Below are 21,965 nucleotides of genomic sequence, written 5' to 3' on the forward strand. Positions count from 1 at the left end.
ATCAATAAAAAAAACGTATCTAATAAAAGTCTCAAAAATTAATAATATAGCAAAATAAGCAAATATGATATTAGAATATAATACAAAAAGCAATTAAAAAAGCATATTTCCCCCTCAATAACTGCTATTTTTAATAATAATAAAAACATACCCTTTTTTCAGTCACAAAATTCAAAATTAATTATGGTTAATTTATTTAATATCATGGTTTGGTTAATAAAAGTGTTTAACCAAAACCTCTAATTTGTTGAATTCAAGAAAACAAACAACAACAACAACAAAACATCTCCCCAAGGCTCAACCGGAGGCCTGCAGGATGACTAAAAAGTATTTAAATTATTACTACTATTATTATTATTAATTTATTAAAGTAAGCAAATATATGTACACACGTTGGGGAGCCTTTAAATATTGTGTTGGGCAGCGAGGGCCTTCGAATCAAAGCATTTGAGAAAACACTGAACCAAGGCATTAACCAGCAACAAATAGGCAGATATTATACTAAAATCATTTGTATGAATGTAAAGCATAGTCTTGGGTTTATAACTGTCTATGCAAACTTATTTCTTATTCATGCATTCACAGAAATACTTTTAGTGCAGCGAGTTTTCTTGGGGCAGATATAATCTATAGCATTTTTACATTTGGTGATCTAACCCCTCTAAACTCATAATGCTGGAGTTTGTGTGTTTAGTTGTTCCCGAGAGGTTAATTGTGTAGCTTGGAGCTTTAATCACTTTTTTTGTTGGTTTAGCAAGGAGTTGGTAAATGCATTACGCTGTGCTGCCTTGATAATGTCCTCCTGTTGGAGTTTTCACATTTGTTTAGTTGTCATTGAGACAAATGATCTGCAATCTGAGATGTAAAACCATATGAGAGCGTGTAAAGCTTGCTGAGAGCAACTAAAGAACAAAGCCATAGTCCCTCTCCACATACTAATTTTATAGTAAGCTTATTAATGTACGGATTTACCTCCGGCATCTTTAAGCTTTAAGTGTCTAATTTATTTGATATTGTTGTCTCTGTATATTAAACCGAGAAAGAATTTTAATAAGCAAGTCGTTAGTGGGTTATTTTAACAGAAAAGTGAAAACTGTGTGACTTTGTAGTGCCAACTCTCTACACACACCTTGGCAATATAATATATAATTGCCAGTGGCTAGTTACACACACACACACACACACACACACACACACACACAAACACACACACACACACACACACACACACACACACACACACACACAAATACATGATTCCAATCAGCTTATCTTTGTAAAATGGCACAGCTTCTTAAATCTTAGCTTCCTAATCAGTCAGTCAAGCATTATATTATGGTATATTTAAGCACTATTTAATGATAGAACTTTATAGTGATTAGAACTAAAACTTCATAACCATGTGTGAATGCATATTTGTCATTTTGGGTTTCTATAAAAAAATAAAAAAGTAATAGATCCTATAAATTATTATTAAAAGATAATACTACTACAAATTCTACTACCATACTAACAATATACAATGCACTAAGGATTGATGAGCTGTTGGGTCATGAATATTAATCACGGATTGCGTTCGGTCGAACTGATTTGCTGAAATCAAAACAGGGATGGTAATAATTGAGCGCCAGCCAATGAAATTGTCATCTGTGCATTAGCTCCGCCCACTACCGGAGAAACCGGCCTATCTTCTGCTTTTTCGAAAAAGTTGAATAATTCTACATGACTGATCGTTAGAGAAGACCCTTGTTGAAAGGAAGCTTAAATTAGAAACTGCTTAAATATGGATTTTGGATCATCAAATGACCAACACTGAGCCCTTGCATTAGATGAAGAAAACTTGTTAGTGGGTTAATTTCACAGAAACAGTGTACCTTTGTAGCGCTTTCGTGGCATTACTGTTTGTTTGATTATCACAAACAGCCCAACACAGTAACAGCAGACCAATCATGAGAGTTTGGGGTGGGGCTCTTTGTTTGAAGGACCAATTACAGATGAGGGGAGTGTTTGTGGAAACCTGCCTGAAAACAATTACTTTTAATTGCTATAAAAAAACAAAACAAAAAAAACACTAGAGGTCCAGAAATTATGATGTTAAATTATACAAAAATTATCTTGGGTCTATACTAAGAAAGCTATGATGACTTTCACCTTGATATTTTATATAACCGACTGGCTGAGGACAGCCTAACGGACAGCGACACTGAACCGAGCTTTCTTCTGCGAAGTTCTCCTCGAAGTCCCTCCTGCACCGGAACGAACAAATACAAATCGCAGTTTGAAACAAACAACAAGATGTGAAAGAGCCCGATTCAGTACTCGTGGTGTTCTGGTGTTCAGGGCTCACGCAGAGAAAGGCGTCTCGAGATGCTAAGAATAAGCGTTTTCAAGTGTTTTGATCAAAACATCGAATTTGATTATTTTTGCTCTAGTGCCGACAAATACATACGAAATATGTCAAAATATCCACCTTGGAAATTATGCTCGAAAAAACTGTCAGTTATTTCTTAAGTGAAAGTAAACAGTTGAGGAAAAATGGGATGTGTATTATATTGGATGCGTTCATGGTCTCTTAAAGGGACCGCGCCTAATTTAACTACTGGCTGCTGTAATGTTAATCCAAGAAAATGAAAATGAAAATCACTCACTGCTCTTGACTACTTTGTAGTTTTAACAGTCAAACTAAAAATTATTCAGACACCAGATATATTTTTTGATATATATAGCAAAACTGTAATAATGTGAGAAATGTGTCTGAATAAATGTAGGTTTCATTGTATATTTCATTTTTACATTGAAGACTATCCAGTGCTTTTTTTACATTTAATTATTTAGTTTCTGTACCTTGACACCTACAAACTTGAAAAAACCTTAAACATTGTGTAAATAGCACAAATAAATAAAAATAAACGAACATACAAATTAAACAATGTCAAACAGGGCCACTGGTAAAACCTTCACCGGCTTGTGCCATGTGGAATTAGTTTACAGCTTTTTCAAGCACTTTGTGATGTATTTTGGAAACAGGAGATGAGCCCCTTTTCTACTGCACCACCTAGCTTGATAAACCCCTTCTCAAAGACTTACTGTTTGTCAATTTTATTTGGGTAACACACATATTCTGAATGCCGTCGGCAGAATTTTAATGAGCCATTTTAATCTAGATTAATTTAGATTAATTTCAAGATCACCGTGAGATTAATCTAGATTAGAAAAATAATCTATGCCCACCTCTAATATATACATTTATTTTTAATTTAATTTTTTTTTTTGAAAATGACTGATCGTTTTGTTAGAGAAGACCATTGTGTGGATTACTTTTCAACTGCCTAAATATGGATTTTGGACCAACAGAGTGGTCTACATTGAGCCCTTGCATTAGCATAGATGGAGAAAAATCCTGGAATCTTTTCTTTAATTTCTCTTCAGCTCAATTAAGTAAATCATACATCAAGGATAACCTTGGGTTGAGTAAGAATTTAAGAAACCAGGAAAACGGTTCCTTTAACTGGTCTACGAAAAATAAAATCAAGCATGTTATGCCCTAAAAAGATTCAATCTCTTTATAAAGAAATCATGTCTCTTATCTGATCTTGGCAAATATGCCAAAAATAAAAGAAAGTAAGTTGTTATTGCCAGCTATAGCACACATCACCTGGTGAGAAAGGTGCTAATAAATTGAGTGGATGTTATCGCAGTGATCCGACTGTGGAGAGCGCTCCTCTCAGACTTATAGAGGCTTGTTCCTCTGCAGGACGCCCCCATCTGCTCCATATAGCTCTTCCTGGCCCTGCTGGGTCTCCTGCCTCAGCCTGTGCCCATGAATAGTGCCCAACGCAGACACCTCAGCAGCGCCAGCTTGCCTTGTGATGTAACATGGCATGCGTCCCCTGCCAGCTCACCATTCACTTCCTCTTACAATCGGTTCACACATGGTGCGCTTTCATTGCTCCAGTCACTGAGTGACATTTAGACTCTCGACCTCTGTGGGCCAGCAAACCGCTTGAAACGGCTTGATTTCAGGTGATTATTATTTATACACTCACACTTTGAATAGGACACAGGAGAGAGATTTTATTTAAGGTGACAGAATGTGGGCAGCGGTTCTGAGAAAAGAAGAAAAAAAAGGTGTCTGAAAATGACTAAACGCTTCTTCCTTTGCATGAGTCATTGTTTGATCTCTTGATTTATAGACTGATCGGCTGGATGAAACCCAATTCATTTTAATACTTTAAAGACTCTGTAAGGATTAGGATTTAAAAAAAAAAAACTCCAGCCTACTAATGCTTTTCTATATATATATATATATATATATATATATATATATATATATATATATACTGTACATTCAGACCATAAACAACTCTCTCTATATATATTGAACTTTCTCAACACAAGGATATTTTTACACCCTATTCATACTTTTGGGCAATCTCCGTCTTTAAAAATGGAGGCCAGTTTGGTTTTAGTCTTACAAAATCTAGTGTAAACACATTCAGGTCAAGGAACACATTTCAGCATCCAATCAGTGCCTATGAATGAACACAAGGCCTGTTCTACATATTTCATTGGTTCAAACACCCTGTTTCACCTTGAAACACATCATAAAATGAAAGTAAAATGGGTTGTGAATGCTGATTCATGTCGGATTTATAAGTCTGCTGCTTCAAAGTACCACAGACAAGGTCATTCATTATAAGCAAATATTCAGAGTCTCCTCTTTTACAGATTTGTAGCTTAAACAGATTGTATTTGGCTATGTTGTGTGTATTTAGCAATTTGTGTGTTTCAGTCTAATCTAAATGGGTTTAAACTTGAAGAGATTCTTAACAGCATTTCAAAAACAAGAGTAAATGAATGGGATTGAGAGTTTGAATCTGAATTGATTGTGGCGGGAGAGAAGCCAGACTGAATAAATTAACCAAAACAAGGTCTTTATCATTATAGACTGAAGCTGGTCTCCTGAACAAACAGGGTCACTTACAGGACCTGTAGAAGCAGTGTGCATGCTGCATTTGCAAGTCATTATAAACCAAGATGGATTATCAGGAGGACAATGTCATTGTGTATTAGACGTTGTATGTTGTAGACCGAACAAAACTGAGGCGGTGCTGAAGAGGGACTTGATGATGGATGTCTAAGCAGGCTGTGCCTACATGATGAGGGATCCGTGTCTCAAGATGATGCCACTCTAAAGGCTGGGCTCCAGGCCGAGCCACCCCAGGGAAAGGCTGTTGGGGGTGTCTTATCAGTGGTGCATGGGGCTGTTCGTAGTCCCAGGAGGCAACGCCTGCTGACTGCACATCATCTAGACAGTCTTTGGGCAAGCTGGGGCTTTTCAGGATCTGAGAAAGTCAGGTCAAGTTTGTATCAGGGTAGCATCCCTCTCAAGGGTTCTCAGCTAAAAGCAGTGTGCTTACTGTAACTCAATATTGCATAGAGATGGCTGCCAACAGAAAAAGTTTTTCATGTGAATTGCACTTGAAACCTGACTCACTATTGATTTTGAAAGTGTAAGAAGTTTGCATGATGCTAAGTTAACAATGTGATGCGTTCATAAGCTCAAAAACAACAAAAATGTCCCTTTTTACATGAATCACACTGGAAACTTGATTTGACATTGACATTGCTAATAACATGATACTCCAGTTAGGGTTGTGACGGTGAGGAAATTTTCCCACCAGTTTATCGGCATGTGACAACACCAGTAAAAGTGTAAAAGTGGCATGCGCATTTTACTTTCACTTTCAAATAGCGGGCATTTTGGCGTAAAGCAATAGTTAGTTTTTAGTTTGTTTGAATTTTCGCTTTTTTTTTCGCTTTCCTTCGCAATTTAAATATCTTAAAAGTGCTTGTGCACATTTTACTTACACTTAGATTTCACAAATTCACTAGAATTTGAATTAGCTGCAATTCGGCGTCAGTTGCTTGAATGCAACAACAAAATACAATATCAAACTCACTTTAGCCTATATATAAAACATAGAACTTTTATTAGCAAAACAAATAAAAATACAACATGCTGTAGTGCAAACTATTCTTAATATAAAATAACAAATAACTTACATAAAGTTGAAATAAGTATACAAAACGGGGAAGAAAATTAATGTTTTTTAGCAAAATGAGTAAGAACACTTGGAGGCACAGCATACACCTTGATGTCATATAAAATAATTTGAAACCTGACTCAATGTTGATTTAAAAATTAATTTGAAGTTAGCATACTGCTAAATTACTGCTAAAAAACTGCTAAAAACAACACAAATATCCCTCTTTATGTGAATCACACTGGAAACTCAATTGAATGCAATAGTGAAAGTGACGTGACATTCAGTAAAGTATGGTGACCCATACTCAGAATTCCTGCTCTGCATTTAACCCATCCGAAGTGCACACACACAGCAGTGAACAAACACACACTTTGAACACACACCCGGAGCAGTTTCATCATTTATGCTGCGGCGTCCGGGGAACAGTTCGGTGCCTTGCTCAAGGTCACCTAAGTTATGGTATTACTGGCCCAAGATTCGAACCCACAACCCTAGGGTTAGGGGTCAAACTCTTTAAACACTAGGCCACGACTAAGAGTTTGTCATTAGCATGTTGCTAAAACTTTACTATAGTAAGCATAAAAAATTCACCTGTGTGAATCATTTGACATTAGTATGTTTTGCTAAGCTATCTAAATGATACTGCAGCAAGCATAAACATACTTGAATTAGATCAATTAATTGCAGTTTATTATTGCAACTTATGAGCTCAGTGTTTTATGTATGTATTCTATTTATAAATAACACATTTATTTTCACATTTAGAGAGAGTGTTCATTTTCTTTCTCCTCAGCTGCCACATTCTCCAATCACACACTTCGGTGAGCACATACCTGTTTGCTGGCAGTGTGACCCCACCCACACACTTCCTCAACCACACACCGAGCTCTTTTTATGGGGCTTTACCATTCAAGAGAGTTTCCTTTTGGAAGTCAGCCAGCGTTCCTCTAAAGCAAAAGTTTACTTTAACTTTGGTGGTTTATTTTATTGCTTAAACACCTGTAGAATCTGTAATGGGCAAATTTAAGATTTTGCATCCTCTCTTCTCGGCATTGTTGACTTTGTATTCGCTCTTGAAATGTGGAGGAATCCTTTTCCGAGCCCCCAGGACTGTTACACCACCGTTTCTTTGATCTTCATTCATAGAGAAGTGACTGAGAAAGCATCTCAGCGGAATCCCGATAAAGACAGTCCTTTTGACTGTTTTTCAAATGAGCTCCAGACAGCGACAGAAAGAAACATAAATGGAGGAAGGCACTCCGTAGAAGGCGCCTTCTAAATTCAGCCATGTGCCTCGAGAGAGTGGTTTAATGTAGTGCGTCAACACTGTGTTGCAAGCTCTGGGATTCCAGTTCAATTCACTCCCAATCGGTTTTGATTGTTTTTTTGTTTTGTTTTTTTTAAGTACCCCATTATGGATTTTTGAAAATCACCTTTCATGCAGTGTGTAACACAGCTCTAAGTGATTGAAAAGTCCTGCAAAGATTTCAATCTGAAAGTGCACCGTGTGTAAAGTTATTGTTTCTCAAAAGAAAGAGTCGACTCTGAATCATTGATACGAGTCGTGTTTAAAACTAATCCCAAGCCGTTTCATGTTGAGGTCAACATGAAACATTAGCATGTACCCCGCCCACTTGTCGGTCTTTCTGCGTTGGTCAAATGCAAATTCATTCTTTGCCACTAGGTGTTGCTTTTGGAGCGATAAAAACAGTGGTTTCCCCGGTAAATCTGTACACAAAGCAGCACAAACGCCGCTTTCTCAAACATTACAGGCACAATGAAATGAAAAAGAGACCAATCAGACCAATCACTGCAGAGTAGCATCACGCAAAGGAGGGGTTTGGAAAAATTAATCGTTAAACAAATTGTTTGGCAGTCATTGAGCAAGTAATATCAAAATAATGCATATTATAAGACAATGAAAGTGTTTTTGGACCTTGCATGCATGCTAAAATATGAACCTTTCATTACCCATAATATGGTCACTTTAAAACCACCATGTTGTCATCTAGACATACCATGCAAGACCATCTCGAAAAACACTCCCAAGAATGGGACAAAGTCAAGCTGCCAGTGTAAAGTGTCTAGTAAGCAGACTAGTGCATTCGGAGCTGTCGCCACTGTCATTTTACTGTTGTTCCATCGGATGTGACAGTTCATAATGTAAAGTGCACAAACAGGACGAAAGGGAATGCATCTGGGGAAGTGATGGGCTCTGAAGACAAGAGGGTTGTTGGGGATGACACACACACACGCACACACACACACACACACAGAGGGGGCAGATGAATGGAGTGTGCAGGCTGAGATGGTCTGGAGACAGCAGCTGACACACATTTCCTGGCTGCTCATAAAAGTTTACCTTGTTTGCACTTTTGCTGTGTGGCACGTTGGTCCAGAAATGCACTTTTATTGCATTTATATCCCTGTCAGAGCTGCTTTAGGAGCGTGCTGTACTGTATGTCATGAGTTTTCTTTGTATTACAAAAGCGAAATGAAACTTTTGAGTCTGGCTTCATGGTGCTTTTAAAAATTATGTTTGCAATTTTGAGATTTACAGACACAGACAACTGTAAGTAAGCCATTTGTAGGTTGATTCTCCTAAAGTGACAACACTGTGGCTCTGTGGTGGCTACTTGCACTTTTTGAAAACATGAAATTAAATGACATACTTCAACTTTAAAGGGCAAGTTCACCTAAAATACATATTCAAATTTAGTTTATAGCACTGTTTCAAAGCTGCTTTACAAAGCTCTCACAAAGAGAGAGAGAGCGAGTGCGAGCGAGCGAGCGAGAGAGAGAGAGAGACAGAGAGAGAAACTAGCTTCTGGAAGTGTAGACAATTGAAGTCAAGGATGCATGACTTCATACTAACTTTTCTGCATCAGAAACAAATAACGCTCTGTCACTTAAAAATGTTTTAAAGGTTGAATAATACTGTTTTTCTTGGGAAATATTGCTGTCTAATGTGAGACTAACAGTAATAGTACTTCTAAATTCAGATTATATTCCATGTGTAGTATATAGTTAATGTGTATGGGATTTTGGTCCAGTCAATAATATCTCTTTTATCAGAAGTTAATAGAAGAAAATGAATGTGCTTGCAGTACTTAAAGGGTTAGTTCACAAACGAATCATTCGATGTAACCGGATCTTTTTGAACCAGTTCGCCAAATCGAACTGAATCGTTTTAAACGGTTCACATCTCCAATACGCATTAATCCACAAATGGCTTAAGCTGTTAACTTTTTTAATGTGGCTGACACTCCCTCAGTTCAAACAAACCAATATCCAGGAGCAATTCATGTACTCAAACAGTACACGGACTGAACTGCTGTGAAGATGAACACCGAGCCGAGAAGTTTCCTACACCCCATGATGCCTTGCGTCAGAAGAGACTTCCGGTTCGAAGTAAACAAGCGGGACTGTCCGAGTTAATGTTTCTTTTGTGCCAAAAATCATTAGTTTAGGAAAGATCGTTTTCCATGGCCTCAGATTCCAGATTTTCGAATTGTTGTATTCATACATCAGTGGAAGGCTTATTTATTCAGCTTACAGATGATGTAATTTTTTGTATTTTTTTGAAAATACCCTTATGACCTTATGAAAATACCCTGGTGAAAATGCCCTGGTTTTGTGGTCCAGGGTCACATTTATTTTATTATAATTTTTTTTAAATGCGCAACCCCCCGTGGTTCTTTCACAAACCCCAGTTTTGGAGACCTTGACAAAATAAAACTTGATTTCATTAATAACAACAAATGAAATATATAATTTCTTTCTCTTCGTACTTTTATATCAGTATGGTACAAGATTATCCAATTTAAATCAATGTGATAAAAGATTTTGTCAAAAGTTATCAAAAAGTAGTCTACACTACGTGAAACATTTGTAATTTCATCGGTAATTAGTAACGGACTACAATCTGTACAGAAGTATATTTTAACATAAAGTTCTTGCTACTTTTTTATGAATGCAGGTAATAAACTATGTAAAGTTGTGCGTTACTTCCAAACCTTGACATTTCCGCTCTGTGTGTTTGGAAGAAGTCACAGAAGGAGCTTCATGGCTTTCACATCTCAGATGGTGATTCAGTTGAGGGTTAAATGGCCGAAGTAGGGAATGAAACAAGCTGTCCCGCCCCCACCTTATGCTCCATCAGCTCTTCAGTTACACATGCCTAAGGTGGAGCCGTGCCCTGTGACAGGAAACCAAAGGCCGCAGAGCTCAGTGAGACCATGCTGGGCTCTGAGAGAGGGCAGTCCTCAGGCCAGGCCAAGCATAGGAATCACGCATCTTGGCTGGCACGCTGTTCCAACGCCAATAGTGCCATCCGCATCCAGGCACTAACTGGTGGCCCTCTCACCTCAGCCAACATTCGACGCCCCCGCATTAGAATGTCCCATTTCCCATTTCCTCGTGACTTTGTGTCCTTCTCTCATTTGCTTGGAAATGATATGCTGGCCATTTGTTCCACTCCTTTTGCAATTCAGCAAATGTGAAAAAAAGTTAGAAAACAAGACAGGATTTTGTGGCTTGCACATTCTTAACACTGCCAAAATAAAAATCCAACATGCAGTCAAAATAAAAATAATGCAACAGAGATAATTTAAAAAAAGCTAAATATAAGCCGTTATATTGGTTGACCACATGTTTTTTTTTTTTTTTTATCACATTCCTATGTAGCTTCTAGGATGTTAATATTTTGTAGGCTGATGAATATTATTCAGTGTAAGGCTTTTTCAGATTTTGTATTCATTTTTAATAGTTTATCAGCCAAAAATCATACATTGACACAAATCTGAACTCTCAAGCCACTTTCTCTTGGCTTAACTGTATCTGAGAACTAAATACTTTTACTATTTATGAAGTTGTGGTGTGCCAACTTTTTCCTTTTGTGATTTGGTTTTAGTGGTCGAACACCTTCACTGTGTTTCATCTTGTCTAATTTTTGCAAAACATTTCACAACAAAGTTTACGTGATCTTGTGGATTTCGCAATGCTCACGGACAGAAAGCTGCTTTGTTTGAAAATTCCACTGTTATGACCCAACTTTAAGAAAAGGACTTTAAGATGCAAATTTGTGACAAACAAATTACTAGGACAGATTGTATAATTGACGTTGTGGGATATACATTTGCAATTGAAAAAAAAAATAATTTGTTTCTCCTCCTTCATTTGCTTATTCATAAGAAATAATTTCTCAAGTGTGATCACAAAATGCTTTAATTATTTTTTTTACTCTGGGTTGGAAATAGGCGTCCATAGACTTAATTTCTTGAATTTCAATGGATTTTTCTGATTAAGCATTGAATCAAAGCAAGGATTTCAGTCAGTTCTGCCAACCTCTTTCTGTTGATGGTGAGGTTTCATCACTCCTTCTCTGCTCTCTGTGATTTTATCGATATTTGAAGTTTTCCTGTGCCATCACAAAACAATCTGCGTTTGTGGTCGCTGGTGTTTTGCTCACACTTCAGTTTCAAGTGCTTGACATCATGTTGGCGAGCCATATTGTCTGATATTGAAATTCGCCATTTTTTAGTGTCCTTTGTTCCTCTGATGTAGTTCATTAGATCTGGTTTCATGTTCGATCATGGTCCAACAGAAATGCAGTGGAGAATTCCCACTCGTCACGAATAACGTATGCTGACTATATTATGTAAAGATTATCTCAGAAGGAGTGTGATCTGTCTAAATGATCCATACGCAGCAATTTGAACGTGAACCAAGAAGTAGCATACTGATGTAGTGATTATAGCACTGAGGTGCCAATTACATGTGGACATTGTGTCCTTGTCACACTCCTGTCTGCTGGTAACCTTCACACTGCTGTGGGTTTCTATCTATAGGCAGAGCCTGCTATTAGACGGGAGACATGGTGGGAACATTAGCATCAGTGGGTCATAATGATGATTTGGAGGTGTTGTCCTTGAGGAGGTTTTTAAACTGCTCTCCGGTGGTGAATATTATAATGCCCTTGCATAAGTTCTGCTAGGATCAGCCTTTGACCTCTTCCATTTACAGTACCTGAATATTCTTCTGAATATTTACATATTCAAACCAAGAGCTGTGAATATGTAAACTGAAGATATCATTATAAAGCAAATTATCATTAAAACATTAACGTATGTTTATTTGCATGTAAACTAGACACGAAATACAATTCCATTTCATTTATGCTTGATAGATCTTACTATGATGAGAGATTAATCTATGTACTATGGAAGCTGTTTTCTTCTAAGGAATGAATGAATGAAATCGATAAGGTAATTGCAGCTTTTTATCTCACAGTTCTGACCGTTTTTCTTGCAATTCTGATGAAAAAAGTCAGATTTGCGAGATATAAACTCAATAATTATGACTTTTTTTTTCTCCCGGTCCTGAGTTCTCAGTATTCTAAAATTCTAAATTCTAAAATTTAAGTTTAGGATTTTCATTGCATTTTATTGCATTGCATTGCATGCACAGCCATGAACAGCTGTATTTGAGAAGAGTGGATATGCAAAAAGGTTTTTCCAGATATGTTAGAGCTCTTTGCATCGTTGTGACACCTTATCTAAACTATGAACCAGCAGCGCAATGAAACTGCTCCCATAATAATCAACAGTCATCTAGAATTCAAGCTACGTTTTGTTTACGGCAAAATACAACACTTTGAATTTAAGCCTAGCTCTTCATTCAGTTCTGACATGACCTTAGGCAATGCATTACTTTTGATAAATGTTTAAAGGTATTTAGTTACTTGTTAGGAGTGACACAATAATGTAGCATGTTGCTTTTAAAAGTAACTCTAAAACATTCTGCTAGGTAGCAGTCAGCAGATGCAGAATATGCCACTGGCAGCATTTCTCTCAGTATGACCTGTTGTATACTTTCTCACATTAGTGATTCTGTTTGCTGCCCATTGGACCTTTCTGTGATGCCAGCTCATTTGAGGGTGACCTGGCTCTGCATGGATCCGCTGGTGCCCACAGCGACTGAACACATGCAGGCCAATCAGGCCCGGGCGTATGGCACAACGTCCACGCCAACCTGGCTCTCTCAAAATAGCATGGGGACCAGAGCGGGAGGGAAAATAAATGTCATGCCATCTGATTCCCAATGCCACTGGAATTACAATCCAGTGGCATAAATGAGGGCGAATGCATGAGACCCAGACAGAACCAGTAGGTCGCCTAGAATTTCATGTTTTTATAACTTTTTAATAATATAAACCATAAATAAATCAGGTGTGTGATTGAAATGAATAACTGACATGAGTAGTAGAAAAAATATTTTGAGTGGGCTGTTTGGGGTTTCTGAGAGAACATGATAAAATGTATAATGCAATAGAGGTGTGATGTGCATTCAGTTTCTCTCTGGTTTTGAGGTTATTCTAAACTATTCTACCGAATCCCAGATAAGTGTACACACACAACCAAGTCAGTGTAAAGTCAAACACAAGAGTCATGCAAAGCGAAGATTTTTTCAAACCTGCTGTCCCGACTTTCCGTTAGTGCATGATATTCTAAGCTTCAAACGTCATCGATTACATGGTATTGTCATTTCAGTACAAGCATCAGCACAGTGTGTGATACAGTAGTATCAAACTCTCCATCACCAACAGTAGTTAATCAATATCACACAAAGAGTAACGTGTTTCCCCCAATGCAAATGTGATATTGGCATTACACTGTACATCAGCTCAATACACAATAACTTAATATTAACTTACTTCTATTTTAGACAAAACAGTCCCTGCTTTTGCTGTTTTTCACCACTGAAAATAGCTCCAAAGAAAGCCACAGAAGAACTGTTTTGAATCTCTGCGACACACAATGGTGTTTCATTACTGAATGAATCAGGTGTTTAAATGAATCAGTTGAATGAGTGATTCAGTGACTCACTCATACAGTGACTTGCCACCACCTACTGGCAATTTAAATTCTATATTTAGTAAATCTTTTAGAATTGTATTTAAAACATTATTTTGAATTTGTAACTGCGGGCTAATTAAAAAATTGGTTTTCTAATGAAAAAATTCCCATACAATCAATTTAAACTTACTGGAAAATTTCATTTCTGCTGCTGCTGCTGCAAACTAGCCACCACACAGAATATGAAAAATAACAAAAGCTGTTATCTTTTCTAATTATTTTTAGGGACAAAATTCCAGAAAGTAAGACTTGATTTTTCACTTGCTGGTCAGAATAGCCTTTATGGCTTTTCCCAATGCTGTTGTAAAGGCTGTTTATATTATTTGTATTTTATTTATCAATTTTTAGCTCCCAGCTTTTATTTTTTTTATTTGTATTTATTTTTTGAGAGGCCTAAAATTCCATTCTATCATAATTAAATTAATAAAGGACCCATGCATCGTCACAGTATTGAACCTTAAACTTTCCACATTGGTAACGTGTGTGGCTCAGTGGTAGAGCATTGCGTCAGCAGCGCAAAAGGTTGTGGGTTCAGTTCCCATGGAACACACATACTGATAAAAATATTACAATTGCATAACCTGAATGCCCTGTCAGTCGCTTTGGATAAAAGTGTCTGCTAAATGCATAAATGTAAATGTAGACCCCAGGCAGCATTGCCATCTGTCTGAGAATTAATGAACAGGGACAAGGGTTATCGTACAGAAAACCTGATTCTATACTTTCCTCTGAAATATGTCATGATAGGAGAGTTTAAACCATTGCAGGATTAAGATTTATGACACTGCAGTGTCTGCGTTATGAAATGTATCCAGAAGTAGGAACTCATGCGAGATTCAAGAGTGCTGAAACTGTTGCACCCTAAAAATCTGAGCTGATCTTACAGCGCTAGGTAGCGTTTAGATGTGTTTGCTGGCTCTCTTTCTCTCTCTTTTTCTTCACTAATTACAGATCGCTTGCCATCCACACTATTCCCAAAGCAGGTGACACTGACTGATGCCTGCAAGTGAGCGCGCGTGTGTGTGTGTGTGTGTGCCAGGTCATGTGTGAGTGTGTTTGGCAGAGTCTCTGATAGGGCTTGAAGTGGTGCTGGAGTTGCTTTGGTGGCGTCCTCCATCTGAAGGCAAGAGTCCTGTGAATTATGGATCTAGAGAGGCCTCGACTGTGCCTCACTCACTCCGCACACAGACGCAGGAAAAGCACATGAACAACACCCATAGACTGACAAAAAAAAAAAAAAAAAAAAAAATGGATGAAGCATCTCCATTCCCTTCTAACTGCTCAGTAGTGATTAATTTAGATCCTGAGTCTGTGCGGTACTGATTCATCTGCAGCCTGAATCTACACAGTACTGATTCATTTGGAGCCATATTCTGAGCAGTAGTGATTCATTTGCAGCCCTAGTCTGATTCATTTAGAGCCTCCAGCCCTAGACTGGAAAAAAAGATGGATGAAGCATTTCCATTCCCTTCCACTGCTCAGTCCGCTCTGTAGTGATTTACTTGGTGCCTGAGTCTATACAGTAGCGCTTTATTTAGAGCCTGATAGTAGTGATTCATATGGAGTTAGAATCTGTGTGGTAATGACTGATTTGTATCCCGAGATTGTGCGGTAGGGATTCATTTGCAGCCCGAGTATGTGTGATAATGATTCATTTGGATCCCAAGTTTGCACAGTATTGATTCATTTGGAGCCTGAGTCTATGGGGTAATAATTCTTTTGGATCATGGATTTGCATGGTACTGATTCATTTGGACCCATATTCTGAACAGTAGTGATTCATTTGGATCCCAACAAGAACTGCCCATTTTTTGGTTGAACTATCTCTTTAAGTCCATTTGCAAGCTGTGAGTTTGAGTTATGTTTCTTCCTGGGGATTTTAACTAAGTTGGCCCAGAATCACATAAAACTGTGTCTGGCTTCACACTGTCTGCTTCTGCATCTTGTTGAAGCTAATGAATTAGTTGATGTATGGCGAGGCAAACACGGACGGCTCTAGAGACAATTTCACCTCTCTGAGAATACAGAGTTGGCTGCTTCACACAGAAGTTTACCGAACTGCAAGTCTTCAGCTACGACTTTGTCTGATCCCCAAAAGATCACTGTATCATGTTCGTAAAAACCTGAAAGCTCTCAGCGACATTTGGGTTTTTGATGTTTAAAAAGAAGCTGGGTCAGATGAGCAATGAGACAAACAGGGTGATCTACTGTATTTAACCTACTGAGTTCCTTAAAGAGATATAAAATCAACTCTACAGGTCATTCAGTTAAATCCTATCCCACAATTTCACAATGCGTTTGACTCTGCAATAATATCACAATTCATACAGTTGCTAATCGCCAAGTTCGTTGAGTGTAAATGGGGGCATTCGATATAAATACTCTTTTCAGAATGGACTTGAACAATCTCATGATTGGTGTGAAAAAAAAACAATGGTTTGCAAGCATTATTACATCTATTTTTATTGATGTATAGTTATTGTATCACACTTAATTTCATTGGGTTGCACTATTACGAAGTAGAGTGTAGGAATGACGGCTTCACAGAGATATGCACCTGCTATTAGCAGCTAGCGGTTATCAGGTTTATTTAAAGTCTGCTTCAAAAAGCTGATTCTGTTTTTACATAGATAATGTGACACACAGCACACATTCTTGCACCCTGTCTGGGTTGTTTATTTTTCCATTGATGGTCTATTTATGTTTGCGTTAGATGGATCTATTTGGCAGATGCATCATGCGTCTCACGTCAAGACTGTTTTTAAGAAGGTGTGTCAAGCTTAAAATAGCTAATATTTATATATAAACAAATTCGATAGGTTATTCTGTTTTATCAATGAGCTTTATAATGGTGTTTTGTTTGTTTGGTATAAAATAATTCTAATTGTGTAAGAGCATTTTCGTTTTGTTGCTTGGTATAATATAGTTATATGATGGAGCATTGTTTTGTTTGGTTTATTAAATGTTTATTTTAAAATGTCTTACGATGGAAGATCGTTTTGTCTTTGTTTGGTTTGGTGTAAAAGAGTAGAGGAGCATTTGTTTGTTTTTGTTAAGTATTAAATAATTACAGTTGTGGAGGAGCTACCGTATTTTGCTTTGTTTGTTTTGATATAAAAGAGTTCTAATGGCGGAGAAGTGTTTTTGTTTTAGTATAAAAGGTGGATTTTTTGTTGTTTCTTTGTTGTTTTTGTTATGTTTGGGTTGGTTTAAAATAAAAAAAAATTTTTTTTATTATTATTATACAATTGTGGAGGAGATGTCCTTTGTTTTGTTTTTGTTTGCTATAAAAGAGCTTGAGAAATAAATGTGTCTGTGATCAGGAATCTCTGGTGAGTAGCGACAAGCCTGAGCGCTAAAAACACATCTTGAGACTCCTGCATCTGTGTCTAGTTCAGTTCTGTTGAGGTCTGTGTGTTGTTGTGTCTACGCCTCATTACACAAGCTTGTTTGGCAGCATAACAGTGACATCATCTGAGCACTGCAGCTAGGCAGGTTTTATTTATATTTTATTATTAAAAACTTCTGAGGTTTTATTATATTTCATTTAGTTTATTTAGTTTCACTGAAGTACAACATGCAGAAACCCATCCCATTGGGCCCATCAAGTAATTTTTTAATAAAATCACACAAATGTAAAACACAAAGTTTTCAGTGAATTTTGCAATTAATTCACATTGTGTAGCATACAGTAAAACAAATACATGATTTTGAGAGACCAGATTTTAATGTTAATGCATAAATTATTACACGTTAATTTGTTTTATTTTATTTATTTGATACAATTTAACTCATTTTATTACATGCATTTATTTTTTTATTCAAACAAAGACATAACTTCAGTATAATTAGTACTTTTCTTTCATTTTTTTTTCTTTCAGTTTTGTGTTTTAGCTAGTATTTCTGCATTCTCCACTCACTGAGGGGCCATAAACTCATCAAAAATTGGAGAATATGACAAGGTTCTCCATTTCTTGACTTTGCAGCAAAGTTGAAACTCTTGGGAAAAGTCTTTCAGATGAGGGTAAATATTGTATATCTTGCTGCGTGCATGCTGAGATGTCGCAGGTGGATGGATGACCTTTGACTCCTCAGCACCAACTGAGCAGCAGATGTGATCAGATAGAAGATCAAGAAACTGACTTCATTAACCTCTGCGCCCGATCACCAGGTCGATTAAATACAGACGTTTGTCTTCTGTGCTAGAAGACTCTTCCAGCTTCTCACATGCTCACTCGGACTCTTGCTGTAGTAGTTAAGACATGAAGTTGGCCGGATCTGCAGTCAGGTGAAGTTTCCCTGTCTCACCTCAAACCAAAAAAACCAGTGAGAACACTAATTTATCCAAGACCAGTGTTTATGGCCTTAAAGCATTATTATTATTTTTTTAAATGTTAAAGGAATAGTTCACAAAAATTTACAGAAATTTAATCACCCTCAGTTTTACAAGATGTAGACGAGTTTGACACATTTAGAAGAAATGTGTCGTTCCATCAGTGACCGTCCATCAGTGATGCTCTGTAGTGAATGGGTGCCGTCAGAATGAGAGTCCAAACAGCTGATAAAAACATCACAATAATCCACAAGTAATCCACGTCACTCCAGTCCATCAGTTAATGTCTTATGATACCAAAATATAATTTTTGTAAGTAACAAATGCATTCTTGAAGATGTTTTTAAGTTCAAACCATGGCTGCTAAAATATGCGTCCAATATACATAATATTGCTTTCTCTGGCGGAAAAACTTGTCTCATCTGAATCAGGAGAGAAATCTGCACAGATCAAACACTGTTTGTAATGAAGCAAAAGCAGTCCAGAGCAGTTTTTTTTAATTTAGAGGACATCAAGGGATAGGATATTTTCACTGGAGGAAGCGTTATTATGGATTATGATTATGATGGACTGGAGTGGTGTGGATTACTTGTGGATTATTGTGATGTTTTTATCAGCTGTTTGGACTCTCATTCTGACGGCACCCATTCACTTCAGAGCATCCATGGCTAAGACAGTGATGTAATACAATATCTCCACAAATCTATTCTAATGAGCTTTTTGGGTGAACTAGATTTTTCTGAGCACGATGCCACACTGTTCTTATTATCCAAGACACTAAGAGTTCTTGTGGACAAACAAATGCGTGGTGGCAGTACTTTTGCCTTCTTCATGTTGGAAATGATGTACGTGTGTGCTGACTCAGAGTCTTAGTGAGAGTGGGGCTTCTTCAGGTTAGCAACATGCTCAATGGATCGGGACAAACAGGATTTTATATAATTTATGATAATTCTCAGACCCCGGTCATCATTATCGCCTCTGCTCTAATAAAACTAGATTGCCCCGCAGCTGTTGTTGAAGCATTTGCATTTCACTATGCACAAACCATCAAGTCAAAAATGGATGAATTTGGCTTTTAAAGCAAAATTGCACTGAGAAATAAGAGGCCAGATACACGACCTTCAGTTATATAATGAGACCCAGTGAGCACCGTCTTTTTAACTCAATGTCAAATATTGCACTGTGAAACTTTTTAAAAACAATTGTAAATGGAAGCCTGTTTCTGTCAATGAATAAAAAATAATAGGATTGGTAATAACAACAAAAGTGATGGTAGTAGATAAAATGATAATTCCATGCAAATGATAGTTTCAGAAATAGTATTTCCAGGTCGTGAGGGGGTTTCCTTTGCTGAACTAATATTTTCTTTGCCAGGGTCACTCACAGACTTTTTAATATATATATTTCACAATTCTGACTTCTGAAATGCATGATATAAATTTGCAATTCAGACATTTTTCTCAGAATTTCTCAGAGATGTTAACTCCCAATTTTGAATTCTCAAGTCAGCATTTTAAGAAAGAAACTTGCTTATTGCAAGAAATAAAGTCAGAATTGTGAGATATAAACTTGTGATTCCAAGAAAAAAGATATTAACTTTATTATTTTGCACAAATGTTACTTTATTTCTCAGAATTTCAAATTTACATCTCACAATTCAGACTTTTTCTCCAGACTTATGAATTTAAGTCTCATTTTTCTGACTTTATAACTTGCAATTGCAAGTTTCTGTCATGCAATTCTGACTTTATAATTTAGAACTGCAACTACACTTTGGAATATCAAGTTTACATCTCGCAATTCTGACTTTTAAATCACAAGAGTTTCTAGCACACAATTATTTATTTCTTGAAATTGTGAGGTTTTAAATATGCAATTATAAATGTATAACTTGGAGTTAAAGTAAAACATCCCACAGTTCTGAGAAAATTCTGTAATTAAAAAAAAATTTGCAAGAAAAAAAAAATAATGAGATAAAAGTTGCCGTTAATAATTTTTATTCTTTTATTCAGTGGTGAAAACAGGATTCTTTTTATTTATTTATTTTACTACAACATTTCCTGCGAAACTTGAATTAATTCAATTGTGTCCAGAGGTTTGGACTGGTAGTGTATTATCATAATAGCATCCTCGCTGAAATACACTCCCTGAGGTCTTAACTGGAGCAGCATCTTGAGCACTGCCATACCGCAGTGACACTGCAGTGCTACACACTCTCTCTGTACCTGCAGCTTCTCCGAACGCTCTTAGTCTTGACAGCAGGCCTGTACCTGAGACTTCATAAGTCTCTCAGAGTGACAGTGCATCTATTTTGTGCTGCTCACTGGATCCAGAGAAAAAGAGTGATGAGAAAGAAGGAAAAAAATAGTCTGTCTTTTCTTTCTTCCTCATAAAATATTGCTTGGCCAAAGCAAATATTTGCGATAAGCCGAGAGAAAGAAGAACGGTTAGTCTGGGATAAATACAGCCCTGCTTTTCACGGTGTCCTCAGAACATCCAGCACCTGAGCCAAACCTGCAGCTAAATGCTCTCTAAGAGAGAAAGAGAGAGAGAGAAACGGAGAGAGAGAGAGAGAGAGAGAGAGAGAGAGAGAGAGGGCTGTGTAGAAAAAGGGATGCAGTGGGGTGAAAGACTTAATGGGGGCCAGAAAAGGAAGGAAAAGGAAAAGAAGGCCACATACTACAGAAACTCCCAAATAAGGTGACTGGAATGGACAGTAACAAAACTTGCAAAAACGATTGATTTTTAGGACATGTTTCATACCAAACATACAAGTCTTACCATTATTTGAAGAATATTACCTTAAAATGCCATTGCAAGAATAGCATGGTTCTTTCAACGTGCACCATAGTTGGACCATGGTATTCTATGATATGTACCTTGGTTTCCCATTGTAATGAACTGTTATTGTTTTTAAGTCTATGTTTAAGGACTTTGCTCGATTTACTTTAAAGTACCATATTACCATGTTTAATTGGAATATATACTGTATATATTGCCTACTTGTACAATGGTATCCTTTAAGGGGTCTTGACATTAGGGTTATGGCATGTACAGTAGTACATCATAACATTAGACCATGTAAATACTTTGGTACTATGATTAAGATAATAATCCAAAACTGTGGTATTACCCTCTGAAACGGTCACTGTTCTACCACAGTGCTTCATTGTGAGGCTACGAACAATAAAAAGAGGACAGAGCTTATCCGGAACAGAGAAATGAAACAAAATGAGGAAATCAAAGGGATGGGACCACCCTTAATTCAATTACACTGCACTCCCCATAAATCACGTCCACAGTGTATTATGACACCCCAGATTGAGCTTGCTGTGTGATGGATATAAGATCTTGCGTTAATGTGTCGTGTGTTGGCAGCAAAGACAACGAGATGAACGTGTGTGTCTCTGTCTGTGTGTTTGTGAGGGCAAGATCTCAGATCTCTCTCGAGGGGCTTCTCTTCCTAAGTCACAAGTTAGAACAGGCACCGCACATCTCACCAGAGGTTTCTGAGGTTAAGTCCCTTGTGCGCGAGCTCATCTGACATCCCAGTAATGTAATCTAACCCTCACACTGCTCGACTTAAACCCAGCATGCCTGAGAACAGCATTTACTGCCAGAGCAATACAGAGGAAGCAGAGAGGTTACAATAGCAGACATCAAATG

At 37.3% G+C, this 21,965-nt stretch overlaps 1 protein-coding gene across 3 annotated transcripts in view; it reads left to right on the plus strand.

Annotated features, from left to right (window-relative positions):
* The window catches only part of fars2 (phenylalanyl-tRNA synthetase 2, mitochondrial), a 115,979-nt gene that overhangs the window by 12,975 nt on the left and 81,039 nt on the right, over positions 1-21,965 (plus strand). The gene's annotated exons all lie outside the window — the stretch shown is intronic.

Source organism: Carassius gibelio, chromosome B24 (assembly GCF_023724105.1).
Source record: "Carassius gibelio isolate Cgi1373 ecotype wild population from Czech Republic chromosome B24, carGib1.2-hapl.c, whole genome shotgun sequence".
In the NCBI taxonomy this organism is placed as follows: domain Eukaryota; kingdom Metazoa; phylum Chordata; class Actinopteri; order Cypriniformes; family Cyprinidae; genus Carassius; species Carassius gibelio.